The sequence below is a fragment of the Triturus cristatus genome, chromosome 3_1, assembly GCF_964204655.1.
Source record: "Triturus cristatus chromosome 3_1, aTriCri1.1, whole genome shotgun sequence".
In the NCBI taxonomy this organism is placed as follows: Eukaryota; Metazoa; Chordata; class Amphibia; order Caudata; family Salamandridae; genus Triturus; species Triturus cristatus.
In genome coordinates, this window is record NC_140583.1 from 19,800,506 (window position 1) to 19,825,454 (window position 24,949).

Here is a 24,949-nt window from a genome sequence, read left to right on the forward strand (position 1 = left end):
TGGTCATGCCAAGCTTTTTGTAGTTCTTGGCTTGCCTCAAGGTTTTTAGTGGCCTTATTCATATTCTCTGCCATCCTGGAGCGGAGACCAAGTACATAGTCCATCACATCCTGTTTGGGAGGTTTGAGAGGTAACTCCCATCCCTCCTTCACCAGACATAATGGTCCTCTAACAGGGTGCCCAAACAGAAGTTCAAAAGGGCTATAGCCAACCCCCTTCTGTGGAACCTCCCTGTATGCAAACAGAAGGCAGGGAAGTAAAAGGTCCCATTTTCGCCTAAGCTTTTCTGGGAGGCCTTTAATCATTCCCTTTAGGGTTTTGTTGAATCTCTCAACTAACCCATTGCATTGTGGGTGATAGGGAGTAGTGAATTTGTAGTTTACACCACACTCCTTCCACATTGCAGTTAGATATCCTGACATAAAGTTAGAACCCCTGTCAGAGATGACCTCCTTAGGGAAACCCACTCTGGAGAAAACTCCAATGAGGGCTCTTGCTACCACAGGAGCTGTGGTAGTCCTTAGGGGTATAGCTTCTGGATACCTGGTGGCATGATTCACTACCACCAGTATAAATATGTGCCCAGATGCAGTTGTTGGGTCAAGGGGACCAACAATGTCAATCTCTACCCTTTCAAAGGGAACCCCCACCACAGGTAGTGGTATCAGGGTGGCCTTTGTGGTGCCACCTGTCTTGCCACTGGCTTGACAAGTGACACAGGAGCGACAAAACTCCTTGGTGTCCTCAGACATGTGTGGCCAATGAAAATGTGGTACAAGCCTGTCCCAGGTCTTGTTTTGGCCCAAGTGTCCTGCCAATGGGATGTCATGTGCTAGGGTCAAGAGGAACACCCTAAACTTCTGAGGAATTACCAACCTCCTGGTGGCTCCAGGGGTAGGATCTCTAGCCTCAGAATATAGGAGCCCCTCATCCCAATAAACCTTATGGGACCCACTAGCACTCCCAGCAGCCTCAGCAGCAGCCTGCTGTCTGAGGGGTTCAAGATTGGGGCAGCACTGTTGCTCTTTGCTCAGATCTTCCCTGGAAGGTCCCCCTGCCCCCAAGAACTCAACCTGACCAGGCTCAAGTTCCTCTGGGGCAGTTCCTTCTTCAGGATTTGCTTCTCCTCTCTCAGGAGGGGAATCTGAGATCTGAGACAGAGGGGAAGGCCCAGCCTTAACCCTACTGCTCCTCCTCTTGGGTAGCATATGGTCCATAGTTTCAGGATCCAGAGCTGGTTCAGCTTTATGCATTTTGGCTTGTGACCTGGTCACAGCAAATACCTCTGCAGGTATGCCCAACATCTCAGCATGAGTCCATAATTCTACTTCAGACCAGGCTGAAGTCTCCAGATCATTGCTCAACAAACATTCGACAGGGAGGTCTGCACTGACTACTACCTTTTTGAGGCCAGTTACCCCTCCCCAGGAGAAATTTACAACTGCCAGGCTATGGTTGGTCCTGGTGTTGCTTGCATTGGTTACCTGGTACATTTCACCCAGGATGATCTGTGCAGGGTCCACTAGATCCTCAGCCACCATGGTGACACTAGCACCTGTGTCCCTGAATGCCAAAGCCTGTTTGCCATTTATGATAGGCTGCTGTTTGTACTTGCCCAGATTACTGAGGCTCACTAGGAAGGACATATCAAGGTCTCCCTCACAAACTAGCAATGCCTGTGTTGGTACTCTGACTAGGCCAGAGTCCACATCAGAACCCAGGGTCAACCCTACTACACCCTTATTCTGAGTATTACCTCCACCAATGACTGCACTAGGCAGAACAGTTGCCTTAGGGGCTGGAGTGGTGGTGGTTTGGTCTTTGGACTTGGTACAATCAGAAGTCCAGTGCCCTTTCTGTTTACAGAATTTGCACCAGGGCTTCTTTTGGCCTTTTCCCTTTGCAGATTGTGACTCCCTACCAGATGCAGATTTTTAGGGCCCTTGTGAAGACTTCTGGTCTTTAGATTTATCCCCACCTTTATCTGAGCCTTTAGGATCTTGCTTCTTAGTGTCACCACCTTGGTTCTGGTTTTTCTGCCTCACCCTGGTTCTGACCCATTTGTCTGCCTTCTTTCCCAATTCTTGGGGAGAGGTCAGATCAGAGCCCACCAGGTACTGATGCAACAACTGGTTCTGGCAATTATTAAGGATCTGCTCTCCCATTATAAGATTATACAATCCCTTAAAGTCAGTTACTCTACTACCAACCAGCCAACCTTCTAGAGCCTTGGTTGCACAATCAACAAAGTCAGTCCAATCCTGAGTCTGTGCTTTCTGGGTGTCTCTGAACTTCAACCTGTACTGTTCAGTGGTTAAGCCAAACCCATCTATCAAAGCACTCTTCAGGGCTTCACAATCATTAGCATCCTCTTCTCTAACAGTGAGGAGCTTGTCTCTACCTTTATCTGAAAAGGAGAGCCACAAGATTGCTGCCCACTGTGTCTGGGGGACCTGTTGAACTTTACAGGCCCTCTCCATAGCAGTTATCCATTTGTGGATATCATCCCCACTCTGGTAGGAAGGAACAACCTTGGACAGGTTCCTATGGCCTGGAATGTAATCTCTGCCTCTAGGGACACTGTTGCTGCCACCAGGGGTATCTAACCCCTCCTTCTTAGAAGCTCTTTGGAGCTCGAAGGCTTCCCTATCTAAGGTCAATTGCTTGGTTCTGAGGGCAAGCCTAGCTTCCTCATACTGGAGCATCTTGAACCTTCTGTCAGAGGAGGACTCCCTGGGATAGGTGGAGTTCCTCTGGTGAACAGATTCTCTTCCAGAGTGATATGAATGGTCAGAGTCCCTGGAGGGGGACCTAGGCCTTTCTCCCACTTTGTCAGCTCTCTTAAGGAGAATTCCTCTGTTCCTTTCAGACCCTTCTGGGTGTGGCCCTTCAATCACAGACTCCAGGTCATCTTGATTTTCATCATCAGACCCAGAGACTATGGTTGACCCACTCCGTGATGCAGACCCACTAGCTCCTAGAGCTTGTCTCAGGTCATCTGCTACTAACAGAACTATCAGGTGTTGTGAGGAGGGACTCCTGCCCACCCTCAGTTGTCTTTCAAAGCATAAGGCCTTCAGGTCAGTGTAGGCTATGTCTTTGTACTGAGATGGGGTGGACCCACTGGCTCCACCTTGGTGAGACATACTAGTGTTGTGCAGTGTTGTACTACCTACACTAGTTGAGGCCTACTGAACCTAGCTTGAGCTGTAGCAAGGGTGTGCTTATCCCTTCACAAACAGCTCTAAGTGCAGTAGAACTTATTGATACTAGCTTGACTTTATATGTACCTTGAGTACCTTTAGTGGTTTTCAGTTAGTAATTCAAATAGAGATTTTCTGGTAAAACAATGGCAAGCTGGAATCCCACACGATGCCCACCAATGTGAGAAGTTGGCCTGGCATTTGCTGGTCACTAGTTATAGTGGCCACCTTGTACCAGTCCAATTCGACTCTTATGGTAGATAGGTTTAAGACAACCTTTTAAAGAAAGCTATCCTAGTGGTAGCTGTGGAGAGCAGCCTTCAGGCTAAGTCTCTGAGGAATGTAAAGCAGCTTGTTTTACCTTATAATCTCTTGAATTACCAAATGAAAAGGACACCACACAGGTATATATATCAAATATATATGTATTTATTTCTAGATACACTCTACTAATCCCTTTATGAGATTAGAACCCAGATACACATTCAAATGTCAACACTTCTCAATAAATTAAGCACAAATATGGCTGGAGCCCTAGGGGCGTACCAGACCATATACTAAGAAAATGGTTTAACAAACTTGACTTGCAAAATGAAAAGGCCTAGGGCCTTGGGAATCACTGGGGCTTCACTTCTGCAGTGTTAGCAGGTAAGTAATCAGCCCACGGGAGACGCGTGCAGTGTCTAAACACAGCCGCGGGTTTCCTATTGGTTTCAATGGGGCAAGTCGCGGTTTGTATTTTAAAGTTTTAGGGCACTTCGGAGAAGTCAACAAGCAAGCCACTTACAGGGTAAGAATCTCGAGGGCCAACACACACTTGGGCACCGGAGTGCACGAGTTACCTCACCCAGGGAAGCCGGGTGCATAGGTGTCTTTTTGTGTCGGTTCGAGATGCTGTTTTCAATGGAGATCACTGAAGACTTGCTGCTTGTGACGACTGGAGAGGCGCCCGCTGGAATCCGAAGGTGGATTGAAGTTGAAGAAGACCTGAAAATTGAGGGGACAGTGTTGAAGGTCACTTGCCAGTGACCGGTGGCCAGCAAGATGGATGACCACCGATGTCGCATCGATTCAGGCTGTTGATGGAGTTTTGTCTCTTCGCTCACGAGGTCCAGGAGTGATCGATGATGACCAGCAGCTGGATTTGGAGGGACCCACAACGTCTGCAGCTGATGAAGGTGTCGGCAACCGGATTGGCACCAACAAGCCTTGGCAAATGCAAGTCTTGTGTAGACTGAAGATTGACAATGATGCAGACCAGCAAGGTCTGATGGACTTACCCAGCAAGGGTAAGTGAGGGCAGGCCCGGAGCAACCAGGAGAGCCCTTGAAGTTGATGAGAAAGTCTTCAGGTGAGTCACTAGCCAACGGGCAAGTAACTGCAAAGATGCCTTTGCAGGAAAAGTTCCACAGGAGCCCACGGTCAGTCGGTACGGAGTAGGCTGCTGATTTTCGGTACCAGACCTGCTAGGGACTTGGACTACAGATGGTCCAAAGCACAAGTTCGTAGAACGTTGTTTAGGGTTTGCACTCGAAATCAGTGCACGGTTCCCTGGTATTGCTGTTCCTCGTCACTCGTGGGGTCCAGACGCCACAGCTTTGCTGGGGACTCAAAATGGCCGTCGAGAAGTCAGGAAATCTGCTTCAGGGGATGCAGGGACTTCGGACTCTGGCGGGAGCAGTGAAGTTTGCAACCGTCGATTAAAGTTACTGGTGCCTGCCAAGCAGGGGAGTCACTCCTTGACTCCAAGGGAGATTCTTCAGTCTTCCAGAGATAGTGGAACGTCGAAGGGCCAGGATTCTTCTTTGTAGAGCGTCGTCCAGGGTAATCTGAATTTCATTGGCAATGCTTGGCATCTTATAGTGAAGATAGGGGAGGGACTAGCTCTATGACCACTCCTCTAGGAGGGTCAGGGTAGTGGGTGGCTACACCCACTTCCCTTTGTCCAGTTTCGCGCCAGAGCAGGGGCAGGTAGCCCCTGAACCGGTTTGAGCTGGCATGTGCACAGAGGAACCTACTGCTCCCCCAGTGCAGGACTTCAAAGCACTCTAAGAGTGCACCCACCTAGCTTCAATACACTAAATCCTGTCTGGGAGGTGGTGATACCTCCCTGTGACAGGATACCTTTTGTTGGGCGTCCTCCACTGCGAGTTTCGGTCAGCAGCAGGAGGGCAGCCCAGTGTCTGTGCTGGTGGCATCCATTTTGTGATGCCAGGGCTCTAGAAGATTTCTACCGTTTAGTACAGTGGGTACATGTCATCCCCTCTAGAAGGGTGGGATCATACTCCCACACCAGTTACTGGTGTGGGGGTATGATTCCAAGTTGTTTGACACCAAACACGACATGTTTTGATGCAGTCATTCCAAAGTTAGCATTTACCGCGAGGTTATAATGCACTTAAGAGTATATGGTTTAACCGGATCCACAAACAGCAGCAGAGAATAGACTCTGCCAGCTGCAGAGGGGTCCTGCTCATGCAGAAGCACCCCTTCACATAGTAAACCAAGCACCCTGCCCTCAGCATTGTTAGGGCCTGCAAGAGGGGTGACTGATAGGTTTATATGTGTGTGTATGGTGAGATATAGGAACCTATACCTCAGTGAGGAGTGCTAACACTACCTCATACAGGCTGCAGTAGCAGGCCTGTGGTGTCAGATTGTGAATGCTTCCCAGGGGTGGCATAATACATGCTGCAGCCCCTGGTAGGTCTGTGGAGTACCAATGCCCTAGGTACCTATGGCACGATATATACTAGGGCTCATAAGGTACCACCGTATCCAATCACTAGTGCATCTAATATGCACACCAAGTTGTTTTAGAGAGATCAGTGAGACTGGGGCCCTGATTAGCAGGGACCCAGCCAGACTATAGCCAGAAACCAGTGTATACATCAGAAAAAAGTGGAGGCAACATAAGTGCAGATCCTACTCTCCTACACTCTTGCACTGAGGTTCCTTTTGACGCTGTCCTGAGGGTCCCCGGACACTGCACAGTCTTCTCCCATGCCACTGAGGGTCACCTGGTGCACGGTTGAGGTTCCTCTTGCACTGAGGTTCCTCTTGACGCTGTCCTGAGGGTCCTCGGACACTGCACAGTCTTCTCCCATGCCACTGAGATTCACCTGGTGCGCGGTTGAGGTTCCTCTTGCACTGAGGTTCCTCTTGACTCTGTCCTGAGGGTCCTCGGACACAGCAGTGTCTTCTCCCATGCCACTAAGGGTCACCTCGTGCGTTGTTGAGGTTCCTCTTGCACTGAGGTTCCTCTTGACACTGTCCTGAGGGTCCTCGGACACTGCCTAGTCTTCTCCCATCCCACTGAGGGTCACCTGGTGCACGGTTGAGGTTCCTCTTGCACTGAGGTTCCTCTTGACGCTGTCCTGAGGGTCCTCGGACACTGCACAGTCTTCTCCCATGCCACTGAGGGTCACCTGGTGCGCGGTTGAAGTTCCTCTACTTGCACTGATGTTCCTCTTGACGCTGTTCTGAGGGTCCTTGGACAATGCACAGTCTTCTCCCATCCCACTGAGGGTCACCTGCTGTGTTGTTTGAGGTTCATCTTGCACTGAGGTTCCTCTTGACGCTGTCCTGAGGGTCCTCGGACACTGCACAGTCTTCTCCCATATGCCACTGAGGGTCACCTGGTGCGCGGTTGAGGTTCCTCTTGCACTGAGGTTCCTCTTGACGCTGTCCTGAGGGTCCTCGGACACAGCACAGTCTTCTCCCATGCCACTGAGGGTCACCTGGTGCGCTGGTGAGGTTCCTCTTGCACTGAGGTTCCTCTTGACACTGTCCTGAGGGTCCTCGGACACTGCACAGTCTTCTCCCATCTCACTGAGGGTCACCTGGTGCACGGTTGAGGTTCCTCTTGCACTGAGGTTCCTCTTGACGCTGTCCTGAGGGTCCTCGGACACTGCACAGTCTTCTCCCATCCCACTGAGGGTCACCTGGTGCGCGGTTGAGGTTCCTCTTGATGCTGTCATGAGGGTCCTCGGACACTGCACAGTTTTCTCCCATGCCACTGAGGGTCACCTGGTACGCTGTTAAGGTTCCTTTTGCACTGAGGTTCCTCTTGACGCTGTCCTGAGGGTCCTCGGACACTGCACAGTCTTCTCGCATGCCACTGAGGGTCACCTGGTGCGTGTTGAGGTTCCTCCTGACGCTGTCCTGAGGGTCCTCGCACACTGCACAGTCTTCTCCCATCCCACTGAGGGCCACCTGGTGCGCGGCTGAGGTTTCTCTTGACGCTGTCCTGAGGGTCTTCAGACACTGCACAGTCTTCTCCCTCCCATCCCACTGAGGGTCCTCGGACACTGCACAGTCTCCTCCCATCCCATGGAGGGTCACCCGGTGCGTGGTTGAGGTTCTTCTACTTGCACTGAGGTTCCGTTTGATGCTGTCCTGAGGGTCCTCGGACACTGCACAGTCTTCTCCCGTGCCACTGAGGGTCACCTGGTGCACGGTTGAAGTTCCTCTTGCACTGAGGTTCCTCTTGACACTGTCCTGAGGGTCCTTGGACACTGCACAGTCTTCTCCCATCTCACTGCGGGTCACCTGGTGGGCGGTTGAGGTTCCTCTTGCACTGAGGTTCCTCTTGACGCTGTCCTGAGGGTCCTCAGACACTGCACAGTCTTCTCCCATGCCACTGAGGGTCACCTGGTGCGTGGTTGAGGTTCCTCTTGACGCTGTCCTGAGGGTCCTCGGACACTGCACAGTCTTCTCCCATCCCACGGAGGGTCACCCGGTGCGTGGTTGAGGTTCCTCTACTTGCACTGAGGTTCCTCTTGATGCTGTCCTGAGGGTCCTCGGACACTGCACAGTCTTCTCCCATCCCACAGAGGGTCCCCGGACACTGCACAGTCTTCTCCCATGCCACTGAAGGTCACCTGGTGCACGGTTGAGGTTCCTCTTGCACTGAGGTTCCGCTTGACGCTGTTCTGAGGGTCCCCGGACACTGCACAGTCTTCTCCCGTGCCACTGAGGGTCACCTGGTTGGCGGTTGAGGTTTCTCTTGCACTGAGGTTCCTCTTGATGCTGTCCTGAGGGTCCTTGGACACTGCACAGTCTTCTCCCATCCCACTGAGGGTCACCTGGTGCGCGGTGAGGTTCCTCTTGACGCTGTCCCGAGGGTCCTCGGACACTGCACAGTCTTCTCCCATGCCACTGAGGGTCACCTGGTACGCTGTTGAGGTTCCTCTTGCACTGAGGTTCCTCTTGACGCTGTCCTGAGGGTCCTCGGACACTGCACAGTCTTCTCCCATGCCACTGAGGGTCACCTGGTGCGCGGTTGAGGTTCCTCTTGACGCTGTCCTGAGGGTCCTCGGACACTGCACAGTCTTCTCCCATCCCACGGAGGGTCACCCAGTGCGTGGGTGAGGTTCCTCTACTTGCACTGAGGTTCCTCTTGACGCTGTCCTGAGGGTCCTCGGACACTGCACAGTCTTCTCCCATGCCACTGAGGGTCACCTGGTGCGCGGTTCAGGTTCCTGTTGATGCTGTCCTGAGGGTCCTCAGACACTGCACAGTCTTCTCACATGCCACTGACGGTCACCTGGTGCGCGGTTTCAGGTTCCTCTTGACGCTGTCCTGAGGGTCCCCGGACACTGCACAGTCTTCTCCCATCCCACTGAGGGTCACCTGGTACACTGTTGAGGTTCCTGTTGCACTGAGGTTCCTCTTGACGCTGTCCTGAGGGTTCTCGGACACTGCACAGTCTTCTCGCATGCCACTGAGGGTCACCTGGTGCGCGGTTGAGGTTCCTCTTGCACTGAGGTTCCCCTTGACGCTGTCCAGAGGGTCCTCGGACACTGCACAGTGTTCTCCCATGCCGCTGAGGGTCACCTGGTGCGCGGTTGAGGTTTCTCTTGACGCTGTCCTGAGGGTCCTCGAACACTGCACTGTCTTCTCCCATCCCACTGAGGGCCACCTGGTGCGCGGCTGAGGTTTCTCTTGACGCTGTCCTGAGGGTCTTCAGACACTGCACAGTCTTCTCCCTCCCATCCCACTGAGGGTCCCCGGACACTGCACAGTCTTCTCCCATCCCACGGAGGGTCACCCGGTGCGTGGTTGAGGTTCTTCTACTTGCACTGAGGTTCTGCTTGACGCTGTCCTGAGGGTCCTCGGACACTGCACAGTCTTCTCCCGTGCCACTGAGGGTCACCTGGTGCACGGTTGAAGTTCCTCTTGCACTGAGGTTCCTCTTGACGCTGTTCTGAGGGTCCTTGAACACTGCACAGTCTTCTCCCATCCCACTGAGGGTCACCTGGTGGGCAATTGAGGTTCCTCTTGCACTGAGGTTCCTCTTGACGCTGTCCTGAGGGTCCTCGGACACTGCACAGTCTTCTCCCATGCCACTGAGGGTCACCTGGTGCGCGGGTGAGGTTCCTCTTGCACTGAGGTTCCTCTTGACGCTGTCCTGAGGGTCCTCGGACACAGCACAGTCTTCTCCCATGTCACTGAGGGTCACCTGGTGCGCTGTTGAGGTTCCTCTTGCACTGAGGTTCCTCTTGACGCTGTCCTGAGGGTCCTTGGACACTGCACAGTCTTCTCCCATGCCACTGAGGGTCACCTGGTGCGCGGGTGAGGTTCCTCTTGCACTGAGGTTCCTCTTGACGCTGTCCTGAGGGTCCTCGGACACAGCACAGTCTTCTCGCATGCCACTGAGGGTCACCTGGTGCGCGGTTGAGGTTCCTCTTGCACTGAGGTTCCCCTTGACGCTGTCCTAAGGGTCCTCGGACACTGCACAGTCTTCTCCCATGCCGCTGAGGGTCACCTGGTGCGCGGCTGAGGTTTCTCTTGACGCTGTCATGAGGGTCTTCAGACACTGCACAGTCTTCTCCCTCCCATCCCACGGAGGGTCCCCGGACACTGCACAGTCTTCTCCCATGCCACTGAGGGTCACCTGGTACGCTGTTGAGGTTCCTCTTGCACTGAGGTTCCTCTTGACGCTGTCCTGAGTGTCCTCGGACACTGCACAGTCTTCTCCCATTCCATTGAGGGTCCCCGGACACTGCACAGTCTTCTCCCATCCCACTGAGGGTCCCCGGACACTGCGCAGTCTTCTCCCATGCCACTGAGGGTCACCTGGTATGCTGTTGAGGTTCCTCTTGCACTGAGGTTCCTCTTGACGCTGTCCTGAGTGTCCTCGGACACTGCACAGTCTTCTCCCATGCCACTGAGGGTCACCTGGTGCGCGGGTGAGGTTCCTCTTGCACTGAGGTTCCTCTTGACGCTGTCCTGAGGGTCTTCAGACACTGCACAGTCTTCTCCCTCCCATCCCACTGAGGGTCCCCGGACACTGCACAGTCTTCTCCCATCCCACGGAGGGTCACCCGGTGCGTGGTTGAGGTTCTTCTACTTGCACTGAGGTTCTGCTTGACGCTGTCCTGAGGGTCCTCGGACACTGCACAGTCTTCTCCCGTGCCACCGAGGGTCACCTGGTGCACGGTTGAAGTTCCTCTTGCACTGAGGTTCCTCTTGACGCTGTTCTGAGGGTCCTTGAACACTGCACAGTCTTCTCCCATCCCACTGAGGGTCACCTGGTGGGCAATTGAGGTTCCTCTTGCACTGAGGTTCCTCTTGACGCTGTCCTGAGGGTCCTCGGACACTGCACAGTCTTCTCCCATGCCACTGAGGGTCACCTGGTGCGCGGGTGAGGTTCCTCTTGCACTGAGGTTCCTCTTGACGCTGTCCTGAGGGTCCTCGGACACAGCACAGTCTTCTCCCATGTCACTGAGGGTCACCTGGTGCACTGTTGAGGTTCCTCTTGCACTGAGGTTCCTCTTGACGCTGTCCTGAGGGTCCTTGGACACTGCACAGTCTTCTCCCATGCCACTGAGGGTCACCTGGTGCGCGGGTGAGGTTCCTCTTGCACTGAGGTTCCTCTTGACGCTGTCCTGAGGGTCCTCGGACACAGCACAGTCTTCTCGCATGCCACTGAGGGTCACCTGGTGCGCGGTTGAGGTTCCTCTTGCACTGAGGTTCCCCTTGACGCTGTCCTAAGGGTCCTCGGACACTGCACAGTCTTCTCCCATGCCGCTGAGGGTCACCTGGTGCGCGGCTGAGGTTTCTCTTGACGCTGTCCTGAGGGTCTTCAGACACTGCACAGTCTTCTCCCTCCCATCCCACGGAGGGTCCCCGGACACTGCACAGTCTTCTCCCATGCCACTGAGGGTCACCTGGTACGCTGTTGAGGTTCCTCTTGCACTGAGGTTCCTCTTGACGCTGTCCTGAGTGTCCTCGGACACTGCACAGTCTTCTCCCATTCCACTGAGGGTCCCCGGACACTGCACAGTCTTCTCCCATCCCACTGAGGGTCCCCGGACACTGCGCAGTCTTCTCCCATGCCACTGAGGGTCACCTGGTATGCTGTTGAGGTTCCTCTTGCACTGAGGTTCCTCTTGACGCTGTCCTGAGTGTCCTCGGACACTGCACAGTCTTCTCCCATTCCACTGAGGGTCCCCGGACACTGCACAGTCTTCTCCCATCCCACTGAGGGTCCCCGGACACTGCACAGTCTTCTCCCATGCCACTGAAGGTCATCTGGTGCACCGTTGAGGTTCCTCTTGCACTGAGGTTCCTGTTGACGCTGTCCTGAGGGTCCTCCAGTACTGTACTCAGTGACCTCTGGTAATACTGAAATGAGCTCACTCGACCCAATTATTCAGACTCCAACCTCCCCGTTCAAGCAAGAGAAGCAGTCATCACCAGGTATCCCTACCTTACTTACTTTTAAGCTGACCCCACCCACAAGTTCTCCCCATACCCCCCTAGTCTGCCCTACATATGATATTCCAATGCAATTGTTATCCGCAGTCTCCCTTCATCTGCTGACCCAGATAGTTGGTTCTGCCCCAGGTATCTCGAATGGCCAGTAACATCCAGGGATCTGGGCACTAAACGTACATGCATGAACTGCACACGTAAAATCCATTGATGACAAACTTAACCCTTCCAAGGATAAAATGTCTAGTCCACTTCCATACACAATAAACAAACGTACAGTGGCCCTACAAAGTCCGATAAGGGACCACAAAGGACCAGCTCTTTGCATGACTCGGCTTTAGCAAATGCGAAAACCGTCCCTCAACATAACAGAGAACATCAGCCAGAGACCCATCCATAAAGGAAGAGATCATTGATCTAACTGCATCATAGATCCTTGGACCCCATCAGCAAGCAGTGATCAACCACACCACAACAGTGGGACCCTGAACTCTGGTGGCCTCATGCAACCGCCTAGTTCAGCAACACACATGGCCACAGAGGAGTCCGTCTCTCTCAGATGCATTCAGCACGACTGTAGATCCCCTTCCAACCATCGTCTACAAACCTCAGGATAGTTGAAGACGTGATTCTGGCTAATGGAGTACTCCAATGCGAGACTTCCTCCGGTGACTTGACAATGCACCTATATTAGGGGGCTAAACCCGATGAAGGCTCTACATTGATGCACAACCATCCGCCAACTGCATATCTACTAGAACCCATCAATTTCCATCCTTTCAATGCCAATCAGTTGAGGTTAAAAACAATTAGAAAGTAAGGTAATTAATTACTAGCATCTACCACCTCATGTCGATAACTCTCTGCTGGTAGAACAGCTGATTGAACTTCTAGCAGAGAGAATGAACTCGGCTGCAAAAATATATTTTTAGGTGATTTCAATCTGTGCTAGGGAGTTGCGAAAGGTGTCGTCTTTTTGACCACTAACAACTGTGCACGATTCTGCCCATCACCCTCACATGTGAAAGGCTCAATTCATGACCTCCTGATAGCCCAAAAAAACATTATTAAAGATGAGGAGCTAATTCCAGTAGACTCGTCCCAGCAACTCCTACTTTAGGTCACCTTTCATTAGGCTGAAACCTTTAGCTTGCGTCAAACAAAGAAATCAAAGTTTTGGGTCTACACGTCAAAGAGACCAGCTTGCCTAAAAGACACATCTACAGATGACATCGTAGCCCTGAGTAACATCATAAAAAACCTCCAACCCTGGATGTCTCAACATCACCTCAGACTGAAGCCTACAGAAAGAGAATCTTCTCCTCTCTCCTTCAAATACTTCACTCTGGTTCAAACCCACCAGGGTGAAAGAAAGCAACAAACCTGGGGCCGGCAAACCCACCAGGACGGCAAACCCACTAGGATGGAAGAAAGCAACAAACCTGGGGCCGGCAAACCCACCAGGACGGCAAACCCAGAAGGATGGAAGGAAGCAACAAACCTGGGGCCGGCAAACCCACCAGGACAGCAAACCCACCAGGATGGAAGAAAGCAACAAACCTGGGGCCGGCAAACCCACCAGGACGGAAGAAAGCAACAAACCTGGGGCTGGCAAACCCACCAGGACGGCAAACCCACCAGGATGGAAGAAAGCAACAAACCTGGGGCCGGCAAACCCACCAGGACGGAAGAAAGCAACAAACCTGGGGCTGGCAAACCCACCAGGACGACAAACCCACTAGGATGGAAGGAAGCACCAAACCCGGGGCCGGCAAACCCACCAGGACGGCAAACCCACTAGGATGGAAGGAAGCACCAAACCCGGGGCCGGCAAGCCCACCAGGATGGCAAACCCACCAGGATGGCAAACCCACCAGGATGAAAGAAAGCAACACACCTGGGGACGGTAAACCCACCAGGATGGAAGAAAGCAACACACCTGGGGCCGGTAAACCCACCAGGACGGCAAACCCACTAGGATGGAAGGAAGCAACAAACCTGGGGCCGGCAAACCCACCAGGACGGCAAACCCACCAGGATGAAAGAAAGCAACAAACCTGGGGCCGGCAAACCCACCAGGACGGCAAACCCACTAGGATGGAAGGAAGCAACAAACCTGGGGCCGGCAAGCCCACCAGGATGGCAAACCCACCAGGATGGCAAACCCACCAGGATGAAAGAAAGCAACACACCTGGGGACGGTAAACCCACCAGGATGGAAGAAAGCAACACACCTGGGGCCGGTAAACCCACCAGGACGGCAAACCCACTAGGATGGAAGGAAGCAACAAACCTGGGGCCGGCAAGCACACCAGGATGGCAAACCCACCAGGATGGAAGAAAGCAACAAACCTGGGGCTGGCAAAGCGACCATGATGAAAAACGCCAAATCCTCAGGTTTTAAATCCTCAACAAACACCGCAACATGCATGCTAAGATCACAACGCTAGTGAAAGGAGCCCGCGGTATGGATTCACTCTCCATCACATCGTAGCCTGCTGCCTTCCGCTGTAAGTATTGGAAAGGAGTTACCATTAAGGTGTAGTAGAAGCAAGACTAGTACAGTGGCAGGTCAGTGGAAGAGGTGGAGAGAGGCGGTGGAGGCTGGGACTCAGATTATGGCTGGGACACAGGAGACACCGCTCAGGAAGGAGGTAGCCTAGATAAGGTTCTGGGGCTATGAGGACAGGGTCAACAATGAACAACTTGCTTAGCAGCTTTCCTGAGTGGTAAGACCCCCACTTGTCATTGTTGTGCACCTTGTTTCCTCCTTTACCTGTTTTGTAGAGTTCGGTCCTGCTTCTTCGGTATTTGATGATAATATCCCGGTTACCCGTGAGCTCGTCATCGCCTATTCTTTGGAGAAGCAGGTAAGACCTGAAACAACCGGCCAGTTCTATGTTGACTGGGTAGATGGTTCAGTTCAGAAGTAATTGCATGGTCTGGCATGTTTTGCAGCACATTGCCTGCAGAGGTCCCCCGGTCCTGCTTTGTGATACCCCACACACACTGCACACCATACATCCCAGGCTGTGAATTTCATGGTTCAGCGGTAGCTGAGTCAAGACCCGCTCTTCTGCTTTCTGCCCTTCCACCTCTCTGTCGCTCTCGGTAGACATTTGGAAACGGGCTTCTATCACCATTTCCAAGCAACATTTGGGAGTAAGTTGGGGATTGGTATGGAAGGCCTTCTGTGGAGAACACCAATCCTGACACACATTTCTAAATCAAACACCTCTGAGGCAGAAGTCCTTTATCCGTAGAGACCACTCTAAAACCATGGTGCAAGCGCTCGTCCTCTCTAGACTTCACTGCAGCTTATTCCTTCGGGTTGGTTTCCCGAAAACCAAACTAGGTCTTGTACATGCGCCTCTTAAGGCTGCTGCACGCCTGATCAGTCTGGTGCCGAAGATCTGACCACATTACTTCCATTCTGTGTGCACTCGACCAGCTTCCGGTGGATATGAGACGCTGACTCAAGAGACCTGCACTGTCCATAGGTGGAGCCACGAAAACTCACCGAAATATCTAGCTGAGAACCATCTCAGGGGGATCAGGAGACCTCTGAAGTGCAGTCTTTCTCCTCAAAACACCAGCCTTCAAGAAAGCAAGACCTCCTAAGCTAGCATTGGTGACGGTGTAAGCTCTGGGTGTGGAAGCCCACCGTGCATACTCATCACTCTCGGGACAGAGCACAAAATCCTACTTTCCAGCGACCACCTCCAACTGGGAATGTCCACACAACGGCCACCTTAGCCATAGGAAGGCTATCCTGCCTTTAAGAGAGTCCGCCGCAAGATGAGTTGAGGTTACTATAGAATGTCTCTCGGAAGATACTACTGGTGTCTTGTCTTTGAGCCACAGGTGACCCCACCTCATGGACCGTCGAAGAGAACCTGCAGGAATGTCAATTGAAGTCTGGAGTGGATAAGTATGAAAAGAAACATATACATTGTGTGTGATTGAAGCAGAGATTTAGCGGTTTATGAGGTCCCAGCAACCCTATAACAGGGGAGCATCCCCTAAGCAAAGGCAAGCACTAGCCCATAGGATCACAAACACAGGCTTCAATTTGTAGGAGAGTAGGATCTGCACTTGTGTTGCCCCCACTTTTTTCTGATGTACACACTGGTTTCTGGCTATAGTCTGGCTGGGTCCCTGCTAATCGGGGCCCCAGTCTAACTGATCTCTCTAAACAACTTGGTGTGCATATTAGATGCACTAGTGGTTGGATACTGTGGTACCTTATGAGCCCCTAGTATATGGTACCTTAGGTACCTAGGGCATTGGTACTTCACAGGCCTACCAGGGGCTGCAGCATGTATTATGCCACCCCTGGGAAGCACTCACAATCTAACACCACAGGCCTCCTACTGCAGCCTGTGTGAGGTAGTGTTAGCACTCCTCACTGAGGTATAGGTTCCTATATCTCACCATACACACACATATAAACCTATCAGTCACCCCTATGGTAGGCCCTATCAATCCCAAGGGCAGGGTGCTTGGTTTACTATGTGAGGGGGTGCTTCTGCCTGAGCAGGACCCCTCTGCAGCTGGCAGAGTCTATTCTCTGCTGCTGTTTGTGGATGCGGTTAAACCATATATTCTTAAGTGCATTATAACCTCGCGGTAAATGCTAACTTTGGAATGACTGCATCAAAACATGTTGTGTTTGGTGTCAAACAACTTGGAATCCTACCCCCACACCAGTAACTGGTGTGGGAGTAGGATCCCACCCTTCTAGAGGGGACGACATGTACCCACTGTACTACACGGTAGAAATCTTCTAGAGCCCTGGCATCACAAAATGGATGCCACCAGCACAGACACCGGGCTGCCCTCCTGCTGCTGACCGAAACTCACAGTGGAGGGAGCCCAACAAAGGGTCACCACCTCCCAGACAGGATTTAGTGTATTGGAGCTGGGTGGGTGCACTCTTAGAGTGCTTTGAAGTCCTGCACTGGGGGAGCAGTAGGCTCCTCTGTGCATATGCCAGCTCAAACCAGTTCAGGGGCTACCTGCCCCTGCTCTGGCACGAAACTGGACCACCCACTACCCTGACCCTCCTAGAGGAGTGGTCATAGAGCTAGTCCCTCCCATCTTTTCACTATAAGATACCAAAGCTTGCCAATGCAACTTAGATTACACCTGGACAACGCTCTACAAAGAAGAATCCTGGCCCTTCGACGTTCCTCTATCTCTGGAAGACTGAAGAATCTCCCTTGGAGTCAAGGAGTGACTCCCCTGCTTGGTAGGCACCAAAACTCTTCTACAACGGTTGCAAACTTTACCGCTCCCGCCGGAGCCCGAAGTCCTTGCATCCCCTGAAGCAGATTTCCTGACCTCTCGACGGCCATTTTGAGTCCCCAGCGAAGCTGTGGCATCTGGACCCCACGAGTGATGAGGAGCAGCAATACCAGGGAACCGTGCACTGATTTCGAGTGCAAGCCCTAATCTACGTCCAACGAAGTTGTGCTTTGGACCACTTGTTGTCCAAGTCCCTAGCAGGTCTAGTACCGAAATTCAGTGGCCTACCCCGTCCCGAGTGACCGTGGGCTGTTGTTAAACTTTTCCTGCAAAGGCGTCTTTGCGGTTGCTTGCCCGTTGGCTAGTAACTCACCTGAAGACTTCCACATCAACTTCAAGGGCTCGCCTGGTTGCTCTAGGCCTGCCCTCACTTACCCTTGCTGGGTAAGTCCATCAGACCTTGCTGGTCTGCACCATTGCCAATCTTCACTCCACACGAGACTTGCGGTTGCCAAGGCTTGTTGGCTCCAATCCGGGTGCCGACACCGTCGACAGCTGCAGACGTTGTGGGACCTCTCGAATCCAGCTGCTGGTCATCGTCGATCCCTCCTGGACCTCGTGAGCGAAGAGACAAAACACCATCGTCGACCTGAAGAGACGGGACAGCTGTGGTCATCCATCTTGCTGGCCACCGGTCACTGGCAAGTGACTCTGAACTCTGTCCCCTCAATTTCTAGGTCTCCTGCAACTCTAATCCATCTTCAGATTCGAACGGACACCTCTCCAGTCGTCACAAGTAGCAAGTCTTCAGTGATCTCCATTGAAAACAGCATCGCGACCGGACACCAAAGGACACCTATGCACCCAGCTTCCCTGGGTGAGGTAACTCGTGCACTCCGGTGCCCAAGTGTGTGTTGGCCCTCGAAATACTTACCCTGTAAGTTGCTTGCTTGTTGACTTTTGCGAAGTGTCCTAAAACTGTAATTTACAAACCGCGACATTTGCCATTGAAACGTTTAGGAAACCCGCGTGTGTGTTTAGACACTGCACACGTCTCCTGTGGGCTGATTACTTACCTGCTAACACTGCAGAAGTGAAGCCCCAGCGATTCCCAAGGCCCTAGGCTTCTTCATTTCGCAAGTCGAGTTTGTTACACCATTTTTTTAGTATATGGTCTGGTACGCCCCTAGGGCTACAGCCATATTTGTGCTTAATTATTGAGAACTGTTGATCTTTTGAATGTTTACCTGGCTCTAATCTCATAAATAGATTAGTAGAGTATATTTAGAAATAAATACATATATATTTGATATATATACCTGTGTGGTGTCTTTTCATTTGGTAATTCAAGAAATTATAAGGTAAAACAAGCTGCTTTACATTCCTCAGAGACTTAGCCTGAAGGCTACTCTCCACAGATACCACTAGGATAGCTTTCTTTAAAAGGTTGTCTTAAACCTATCTACCACAAGAGTCGAATTGGACTGGTGCAAGGTGGCCACTATAACTAGTGACCAGCATATGCCAGGCCAACTTCTCACACAATGGGCCCCACGTGACAGTGTGAAACAAAGCGAGGATACAGGTGCTGGGGTCTGAGGTGACGAGAAAAGAAGAGGGTCTCCAAATGTAACAAGAATGTAAACTTTGTCAGCTGAGAAACCCAATCAACACTTTCCATCTCAGCAGCCAAAATGTGAACGAGCGGCTTGAAACACCGTAGACAGGCACTTTCTGTAGACACGGTCAGTGTGAGCAGGAAAACATGGCTGCGATGGTCACAGCTGCTCTAAGGCAGACATATATTTTCAAGACCTGAATCTGCCCAACAGATCCATTCTAAGTTCAGTCAATCTCTAGATTTTTCATAGGCGTTCACCCCTGATTCGCTCCGTCCTTTCTTCCCGGCTCTGAATGTTGAGCTGTTTGTGCACAGCTCAGAAGTACCTGGCGCCTCATAAGGCTCATTTGTAATAGTGAATCCTTTAAGGGAGTATATGGTCCCTGGTGAGATGGACAACTGACAACCCTACCCCTACCACTCTTCTGGGGCTCCTCTGACATTATACTAGGGTTATAATGAGGTGCTGGTGACACTGAGTGTCTGCTGGGATTGCTATGGGCAGTCGCCAGCAAGGGTGCCAGGTCATTAATACAAGCAAAGAAATATCCACCGCCCCAAGTTTATTAATTAAAAAAAGATACTGATTGGGGTGGGGTGGGCCTCTCTCACCCTTAGGCCCTGGTGCCACTTCACCCGCTGCACTATTAATGGTTAACAGTCTCTAGCACTGTACTGATTGTCTTTAGCATTTCAATAAGGGCCCCCTGGCATTACTGAGAGTCTCCTAACACTCTCTGAGAGTACTGTGAGAGAGCACCCAGGGTCTTGTGATATCTCAGAGAGTGTGCGGGGTCATGTCACGCTCTTTAAGGGTCCCCTGACTTTGTACTGAAAATCTAAGACCACCTCTGAGAGTCCGCTGACAGTGTACTGAGGGTCATGTCACACTCTGAGAGCCCCAAGAGAGTGTTCGGAGGCTCATGTCCCACTTCGAGGGTCCCCAGAGAGTGTACTGAGGCTCATGTCCCACTTCGAGGGTCCCCAGAGAGTGTACGGAGGCTCATGTCAAACTCGGGGGTCCCCAGAGAGTGTACGGAGGCTCATGTCCCACTCTTAAAGGGTCATATCACTGTGTCCTGGGAGGCTTATGACACTGTTTGTGTGTACTGAGGGTCCTGACACTCTTTTAGGGTCCCCTTATAGTGTATTTAGGGCATGGCACTATTTTAGGGTCCCCTGGTAGTGTACTGATGTTCTTGACACTGTTTTAGGGTCTGCTGATAGTGTACTGAGGGCATGACACTCTTTTAGGGTCCCCCGATAGTGTACTGAGGGCATGACACTCTTTTAGGGTTCCCTGATAGTGTACTGAGGGCATGACACTCTTTTAGGGTTCCCTGATAGTGTACTGAGGGCATGACACTCTTTTAGGGTCCCCTGATAGTGTACTGAGGGCATGACATTGTTTTAGCATCCCCTGATAGTGTACTGAGGGTCTTGACATTCTTTTAGGGTCCCCCGATAGTGTACTGAGGTTCTTGACACTCTTTTAGGGTCCCCTGATAGTGTACTGAGTGCATGACACTGTTTCAGTGTTCTGAGGCTCATGTCCCACTCTTAAAGGGTCATATCACTGTGTCCTGGGAAGCTTATGACACTGTTTTGGGGTCACCTGATAGTGTACTGAGGGCATGACACTGTTTTAGGGTCCCCTGATAGTGTACTGAGGGTCTTGGTACTCTTTTAGGGTCCCCTGATAGTGTACTGAGGGCATGACACTCTTTTAGGGTCCCCTGATAGTGTACTGAGGGCATGACACTCTTTTAGGGTCCCCTGATAGTGTACTGAGCTGAAGCACTCATGAAGATCCCTTTGCAGTGTACTGAAGGTCTTGTGATCCTGGCTGAGGGTCCTCTCACATTGTAGTGAGGGTCTTGTGATACTTCGTGAGAGTCCTTAGACAGTGTTCAGAGGTCTTATGACACTCTCTGGTGGGTCACCTCATAGGGAGCTGACAGACTTATGACTGTCGTTGAGGGTCTGAGAGACTTCTGACAGTCTTTGAGAGTCCCATGACAGCGTACTGGGGGCCTTGTGACACTGTCTGCGTGTCACTTGACAGAGAGATGAGACACTTATGACACCCTTTGAGGGCCTGGGAGACGTATGAAACTCTTTGAGGAAATGGGAGACTTTTGACACTCTTTCAGGGCCTGAGAGACTTGTGACACTCTTTGGGGGTTTGAGCCATTTGTGAAACTCTTTGACCGCCTCAGAGACTTGTGACATTCTTTGAGGGTCTGAGACACTTGTGACACTCTTTGGGGGTTTGAGCCATTTGTGAAACTCTTTGACCGCCTCAGAGACTTGTGACATTCTTTGAGGGTCTGAGACACTTGTGACACTCTTTGGGGGTTTGAGCCATTTGTGAAACTCTTTGACCACCTCAGAGACTTGTGACATTCTTTGAGGGTCTGAGACACTTGTGACACTCTTTGGGGGTTTGAGCCATTTGTGAAACTCTTTGACCGCCTCAGAGACTTGTGACATTCTTTGAGGGTCTGAGACACTTGTGACACTCTTTGGGGGTTTGAGCCATTTGTGAAACTCTTTGACCGCCTCAGAGACTTGTGACATTCTTTGAGGGTCTGAGACACTTGTGACACTCTTTGAGAGTTTGGGAGACTTTGACTGACTTGAGGGTCACCTGACAGCGTACTGGGGGCCTTGTGACAGTGTCTGAGAGTCCCCTGACAGCATACCTGGGGCCTCGTGACACTCCTGAGAGACTGGTGATACTCTTTAAGCGTCTGAGAGACTGGTGACACTATTTGAGGGTCTGAGAGACTGGTGACACTCTTTGAGGGTCTGAGAGACTGGTGACACTCTTTGAGGGTCTGAATCATTTTTGACACTCTTATAGGGTCTGAGACACTTGTGGTACTCTTTAAGTGTCTGAGAGACTTGACACTCTTTGAGGGTCTGAGAGACTCTTGATACTCTTTGAGGGCCTGAGAGACTTGTGACACTCTTTGAGGGTCGGAGAGACTTGGTCTGAGAGACTTGTGACACTCTTTGAGGGTCTGAGAACTTGTGACACTCTTTGAGGGTGTGAGAGACTTGTGACACTCTTTGAGGGTCTGAGAGACTTGTGACACTCTTTGAGGGTCTGAGAGACTTGTGACACTCCTGGGAGTCTGAGAGACTTGCGACACTCCTGAGAGTCTGACAGACTTGTGACACTCGTGAGAGCCTGAGAGACATGTGACACTACTGAGAGTCTGAGAGACTTTTGACACTCCTGAGAGTCTGAGAGGCTTGCGACACTTTTTAGGGCCAGAGAGACTTGTGCCACTTGTGAGAGTCTGAGAGACTTGTGGCACTCGTGAGAGCCTGAGAGGCTTCCGACACTCTTTGAGGGCATGAGAGACCTGTGACACTCTTTGAGAGTCTGAGAGACCTGTGACACTCTTTGAGGGCATGAGAGACCTGTGACACTCTTTGAGGGTCTGAGAACATGTGACACTCTTTGAGGGTGTGAGAGACTTGTGACAGTCTTTGAGGGTCTGAGAGACCTGTGACGCTCTTTGACGGTGTGTGAGACTTGTGACAATCTTTGAGGGTCTGAGAGACTTGTGACACTCTTTGAGGGTCCGAGAGACCTGTGACACTCTTTGAGGGCATGAGAGACCTGTGACACTCTTTGAGGGTCTGAGAACTTGTGACATGCTTTGAGGATGTGAAAGACTTGTGACACTCTTTGAGGGTCTGAGAGAACTACACTCTTTGATGGTGTGAGAGACTTGTGACACTCTTTGAGGGTCTGAGAGACCTGTGACACTCTTTGAGGGTGTGAGAGACGTGTGACAATCTTTGAGGGTGTGAGAGACTTGTGACAATCTTTGAGGGTGTGAGAGACTTGTGACACTCTTTGAGGGTCCGAGAGACCTGTGACACTCTTTGAGGGCATGAGAGACCTGTGACACTCTTTGAGGGTCTGAGAGACTTGTGACATTCTTTGAGGGTGTGAGAGACTTGTGACACTCTTTGAGGGTGTGAGAGACTTGTGACACTCTTTGAGGGTCTGAGAGACCTGTGACACTTTTTGAAGGTTTCAGAGACTTGTGACACCCGTTGAGGGTCTGAGTGACCTATGACACTCTTTGAGGGTGTGAGAGACTGGTGACAATCTTTGAGGGTGTGAGAGACTTGTGACACTCGTTGAGGGTCTGAGAGACCTATGACACTCTTTGAGGGTGTGAGAGACTTGTAACACTCTTTGAGGGTGTGAGACTTGTGACAATCTTTGAGGGTCTGAGAGACCTGTGACACTCTTTGAGGGTGTGAGAGACGTGTGACAATCTTTGAGGGTCTGAGAGACCTGTGACACTCTTTGAAGGTTTCAGAGACTTGTGACACCCGTTGAGGGTCTGAGTGACCTATGACACTCTTTGAGGGTGTGAGAGACTGGTGACAATCTTTGAGGGTGTGAGAGACTTGTGACACTCGTTGAGGGTCTGAGAGACCTATGACACTCTTTGAGGGTGTGAGAGACTTGTAACACTCTTTGAGGGTGTGAGACTTGTGACAATCTTTGAGGGTCTGAGAGACCTGTGACAATCTTTGAGGGTCTGAGAGACTTGTGACAATCTTTGAGGGTCTGAGAGACTTGTGACAATCTTTGAGGGTGTGAGAGACTTGTGACAATCTTTGAGGGTCTGAGAGACTTGTGACATTCTTTGAGGGTGTGAGAGACTTGTGACACTCTTTGAGGGTGTGAGAGACTTGTGACACTCTTTGAGGGTCTGAGAGACCTGTGACACTCTTTGAAGGTTTCAGAGACTTGTGACACCCGTTGAGGGTCTGAGTGACCTATGACACTCTTTGAGGGTGTGAGAGACTGGTGACAATCTTTGAGGGTGTGAGAGACTTGTGACACTCGTTGAGGGTCTGAGAGACCTATGTCACTCTTTGAGGGTGTGAGAGACTTGTAACACTCTTTGAGGGTGTGAGACTTGTGACAATCTTTGAGGGTCTGAGAGACCTGTGACACTCTTTGAGGGTGTGAGAGACGTGTGACAATCTTTGAGGGTCTGAGAGACCTGTGACACTCTTTGAAGGTTTCAGAGACTTGTGACACCCATTGAGGGTCTGAGTGACCTATGACACTCTTTGAGGGTGTGAGAGACTGGTGACAATCTTTGAGGGTGTGAGAGACTTGTGACACTCGTTGAGGGTCTGAGAGACCTATGACACTCTTTGAGGGTGTGAGAGACTTGTAACACTCTTTGAGGGTGTGAGACTTGTGACAATCTTTGAGGGTCTGAGAGACCTGTGACACTCTTTGAGGGTGTGAGAGACGTGTGACAATCTTTGAGGGTGTGAGAGACCTGTGACAATCTTTGAGGGTCTGAGAGACTTGTGACAATCTTTGAGGGTCTGAGAGACTTGTGACAATCTTTGAGGGTGTGAGAGACTTGTGACAATCTTTGAGGGTCTGAGAGACTTGTGACTTTCTTTGAGGGTGTGAGAGACTTGTGACAATCTTTGAGGGTGTGAGAGACTTGTGACAATCTTTGAGGGTCTGAGAGACTTGTGACAATCTTTGAGGGTGTGAGAGACTTGTGACAATCTTTGAGGGTCTGAGAGACTTGTGACATTCTTTGAGGGTGTGAGAGACTTGTGACACTCTTTGAGGGTGTGAGAGACTTGTGACGCTTGTCGAGGTCCCCCCTTGGTATTAACTCTTTCAGCTTGAAGCTGCCCTCGCAGTGTTCTGGCTTTGAAGCATTTTTGAGCCGAGGGCTTCAGCAGGGTCGTGACCTCGGTATATTAATGAAGATCTCAGTAAGGCCTTAATTGGCTGTTCACTGACCTGAGCGTTACAGGAGGGTCGGGCCCTCGAAAGAAGCGTCATTCACTGGTGAGATGATCCCGCTGTGCCTGAGCAGCACCGCCTGCTCGGCTGCCAGTTCCTCGCTCCACTCACTTCCGCAGGTTCAGGATTACAGATGAACAAACCAGGCAAATGAAACCACGCCCACCGCGCAGGACAACAGGCCCTACCTGCTCCGAGCACCAGGAAACACATGCAGGTGAAAGGCGTGCAGACCACAGGACTGGGGCAAGGGAGGGAGCGCGGAGCTACAGCTGCACCCTCCTGCAAAGATAGGAACACACACAAAGGCAGCAGCACTGACCCACAGCACTAGTG

The 24,949-nt window shown here is 51.5% G+C and overlaps 1 protein-coding gene across 1 annotated transcript in view; it reads right to left on the bottom strand.

Annotated features, from left to right (window-relative positions):
* The window catches only part of LOC146859616 (uncharacterized), a 398,593-nt gene extending 373,871 nt beyond the window's left edge, over positions 1 to 24,722 (bottom strand). Inside the window, exon 1 of the mRNA XM_085646633.1 lies at positions 24,611 to 24,722. The gene's annotated coding sequence lies outside the window, so the exon portion shown is untranslated. The remainder of the gene's footprint in view (positions 1 to 24,610) is intronic.
* Positions 24,723 to 24,949: the final 227 nt, after the last annotated feature.